General features: G+C 29.2%; 1 long non-coding RNA gene across 1 annotated transcript in view; it reads left to right on the forward strand.

Annotated features, from left to right (window-relative positions):
- Positions 1-1,465, forward strand: part of LOC135195434 (uncharacterized) — a 58,856-nt gene extending 57,391 nt beyond the window's left edge. The window contains exon 3 of the long non-coding RNA XR_010310119.1: positions 1,371-1,465. This is a non-coding gene — a long non-coding RNA (uncharacterized LOC135195434). The remainder of the gene's footprint in view (positions 1-1,370) is intronic.
- The last annotated feature ends 3,535 nt before the right edge of the window (positions 1,466-5,000 follow it).

Consider the following 5,000-nt stretch of genomic DNA (forward strand, 5'->3'; position numbering starts at 1 on the left):
CTCCTCTTCAGGTAGATGAATGAGAAAAGTTTACAGAAAAGGTGATATTTATACCAAGAGGTCCATCCACAGGCAAGCCAATTTAGGTCACCCCGCTGATAATCTTCCTTTAATCTTCTTAAGCGTTGGTTGAATGAAAACCTTGTCGAATCGTATCTGAAATCCATGCTCCTTTTGAGATGTTCATTACCTGCCTCTCTTTTATTAACGCCGATTCCATCATTTTGACTCTTGTACCGGCAGCTGCTGCTATATATATATATATATATATATATATATATATATATATATATATGTATTATATATATATATATATATTATTAGCTGAAGCCACAAGGAAAATTTAAAAAAAGAAAAGACTGAGTGCCAAGCACTTTCGTGTATTTTAGCACATCTTCGGGATACAAAGATGTGTTAAATACATGAAAGGACTTGGCACTCTGTCTTTTCTTTTTTAAAATTGTCCCTGTGGCTTCAGCTAATAAACAATATCACGTGCTTACTTTTGTGATTTCATAATTTAGATATATATAATTATTTCTATATATATTATATATATATAATATATATAATATTAAATTATAATGTATATGTAATATATATTATTATATATATATATATATATTATAATATATATATATCTATATATCTATATATATATATATATAATATATGATATATATATTTAGTATTAAATAGTATACACACACCACACACACACACACACCCACACACATATATATATATATATATATATATATATATATATATATATATATATATATATATATATATACATATATATATATATATATATATATATATATACATATATATATATATATATATATATATATATATATATATATATATATATATATACATATATATATATATATATATATATATATATATATATATATAATATATATATATATATGATATATATTACGTAATTTGGTACTTTGAAGCCTTGTCGTTACTCCAGGATCTAGAAACGCTACCTCCCTCAGTCTCCAATATCACTGTGGTGAATGAGTTTTATGTAATTTAATTTTGTTTACACTCATAAGGTAAATTGCAATTATATAAAATTTGACAAAATTAAGTATGTAAAGAATTAAGAAAAATATGTATATATATCATATCTAAGGGACAAAACGTCTCATGCACCACTAACTGATTTCTTCGATGTCTCTACTTTCCTTAATTCTTTCCGATATGAAGGACTTATATTTATTATTTATCTTCTTGTTCACCATTTCTTTCGTTGCAACAGTACACTTTTTCTTTAGTTTCTCAAATATCGACTGATAAGCTGCATTTGTTTTGTTTTTTTCAGAATATTCTTTACTTTTTATATTCCACAGACATTGCTACGACTTATAAATATCGAAGAACCCCGTCGAGAACTCTTTGTCTATCGAAAGTCTGACATGTTGAATGATATCCTCTTCTGTGCCGTGAGAATGATATCCTCTTCTCACGGTCAAACTCTCAGTTCTGAACGACTTATCTGAAAAACCCCTAGTTGACTGTCGTGTCGGACCGTGAGTTGCTCATTCAAACCTCAACTGACAGGTTTGTCGATCCGGCATGACTTCCGGGCTTGATCAGATCAGACAACTAAAAAACACCCCACTCACATTCAAACTTGTTTAAACTCCGCCCATTTCGATCGGGCATGACAAATCACATCTGACGTGAGTGGCCGGCCTTAGCAGGACTTTGTGGAACCTTGTCCTCTGCCACGGCTTTTGGGAACCATTCTTTTTCCCACCCACCCTGAGTGATTCTCCAGACGGGGAGAACAGGTCATATGAATTATTTTTGGCAGGATATTCTTTCTCTTCGTGGTCTCCTCCTTTCTGGACTCTCTACCCTTTGGTATATATGTGTTGATGATCTGTCTATTTAAGTGTGCAGTTGTTTTCTGTGTTAGGTATTAAGTGTGAATGTTGTTAATTATTTATTCAATTTATGAGGTTTAGGTGTCATTTCTGTCGGGTTTTTGTGTATTAAAATTAAGGGTTTTATTAGAGTATTTTCTTTGATCCTTTGAATTGAGTTTATGAATATATTTGGTAAGTGTGATTATTGTGGTGGATACCAAGCCATAACAATATACATATATATAAATGTATATTATATATATATGTATATATATGTATATATATATATATATATATATATATATATATATATATATATATATTGTATAATTATGCAGCAAATGAGTTGAGCTGACCATAATCTGGAGAGGCCACATAAATCTTCGTAAACTATGTCTAAAACTTGACTGAAAGCATAGGATTGATATATATAATATATATATATAATATATATATATATATATATATATATATATATATATATGCGTGTGTGTGTGTTTGTTTGTTTGTGTGTTGTGTGTGTGTGAATACACTCTTAACGTTGAGGGTCTTGGTCTAGGAGAGGTCAGCGATCGCGATAACCAAACTGCGTCGGTGAATTCAGTGTGCGTAATAGGTCAGAGTAAACCAGCCACCTTCTCCCACCACCACATACTATTCACACACATTAACAAAACGGCGTCTCTTCTAATGTTGTGAGCAGGCCGTACCTGAGCATCAGGAAATTTGAATTTTGGTGGCTAATTTGAATGGCATAATCTAACTTTCAGAAAAAACTAAGATATGTTAAGTCCTTCACCCGCCCTTCCCCTGACCGCCAAAAATCGATATCTGGATGATTGGATCTCCGGAACTGCTGAGTGGATTTCGATGGAATTTGGCATATTAGTGACCTTATTAGGAAACCTCTAGAGCCAAAGTTTCATCCAGTCAGTTGAATGTTTCAAGAATTATAAAGGGCCAAAGTGGACGGGCTTTACCAACTGCCAACTACTGTGGCGGCTTATACATACACACACAGCACACACAAACACACACACACACACAAACACACACACACACACACACACACACACACATATATATATATATATATATCACAAGGTGGAGAGGTAAAGGCATGTCTCAGCGTAGTACATAAATTTATTGCCGACGTTTCACATCACTTCGATGCATTTTCAAGGCTGGGAATTGATAAAAATACCAAACATATAAGCTCGTCACTGATAAAACACGGTATAATATATTTAAAATTTAAAATTGAACACTAAAAACATTTAAAATGTAAAAATTATTGTACAACAACACTAGGTTGGAGAGACAACCTACCAGAGTAAAAAATAGAAGGTGACTGAAGGACAGAGTGGGGAGAAAAAAAAATAATAATAAAGTAAAAAAACACCCACACACAAAACTATGTAAACAAACAAGTGGTTAGGCTATGAACAGCTGAACTGACGAGGACTGGGCATTTAAATTCGGTACATTAGTTTTGATTAAAATTGATTCCAGTGTTAAAAGCTTTTAACACTGGAATCAATTTTAATCAAACTAATGTACCGAATTTAAATGCCCAGTCCTCGTCAGTTCAGCTGTTCATAGCTAACCACTTGTTTTTGTTTACATAGTTTTGTGTGTGGGTGTTTTTTTACTTTATTATTATTTTTTTTTCTCCCCACTCTGTCCTTCAGTCACCTTCTATTTTTTACTCTGGTAGGTTGTCTCTCCAACCTAGTGTTGTTGTACAATAATTTTTACATTTTAAATGTTTTAGTGTTCAATTTTAAATTTTAAATATATTACCGTGTTTTTTTTATCAGTGACGAGTCTTATATGTTTGTATTTTTATCAATTCCCAGCCTTGAAAATGCATCGAAGTGATGTGAAACGTCGGCAATAAATTATGTACTACGCTGAGACATGCCTTTACCTCTCCACCTTGTGATATCTGTAGGGCTTGAGCCCCCTTACTCGTCTTCTATATATAATATATATATATATATATATATATATATATATATATATATATATAATATATATATATATAATATAATATATATATAATATGTATATGAATTTTTATCACATCACCGTGATTCATATACATGCATATACTACAAATCTACTTTAATATCCAATTCGCTCTACCTCGGAATTAATATAATTTCATATAAGTCAACCGAAGGGCAGATTTTTTTGTTAGTTGTTGATAATTTCGTCCTCTCGTGGATTCGAATCAACACACAGAAGTGAAATCAGGACTTCAGTGGCTTTACCGACTCAGCCGCTAACGCCACTGTGGTCCTGATCACGGTAAAGAGTGTCCTGATTTACCTCTGTTTCGCTGGTTCGAACCCTGTGAGGGCAAAGAATTATAATCAACTTACAAGTTCCCCTTCGGTTAACACATATGAAAATATATTAATTCAGAGGTAGGCAGAATTAGATATTTAAGGACACTTGCCGCTTGAATGCTATATATATATTCTAATATATATATAGTATTATATATTATATATATATATATATATATATTATATATATATTATATATATATATAATTTATATATATATTATATATTATATATATATATATTTATTTAATAGATTTATGTATATTTATTTATATATATAATATAATATATATATTGTATGTATATATGTGTATATATGTATGTAAATAATTACATTGTTATATATATAAAATATATATGTATTATATAGTATTAAATATATATATTATTTTTTATATATATATATATATAATATATAATAATATATATTTTATATTTTATTTATTTATATACTTTATATGTATTTTGTATATAATTCATATTATGTAATAATGTATTATAATAATATATATATAATAAATGTATACATTAAAATATAATATCTATTATATTATATATATCTATCTCTATATATAATATATATGAATGTATATATTATGTTATATATATAGTTGAAATTTTTTTTTATTTATAAAAAATATTAAATAAATAATATATTTAAAATATAATATATATATATATGATAGGGATACATTAAATAACTACAAACCCTTTGTCAACCGGGTCTCTATTCAAATATGACCCCCTAATCAAA

This window comes from Macrobrachium nipponense, chromosome 16 (assembly GCF_015104395.2).
Source record: "Macrobrachium nipponense isolate FS-2020 chromosome 16, ASM1510439v2, whole genome shotgun sequence".
NCBI classification, from domain to species: Eukaryota; Metazoa; Arthropoda; class Malacostraca; order Decapoda; family Palaemonidae; genus Macrobrachium; species Macrobrachium nipponense.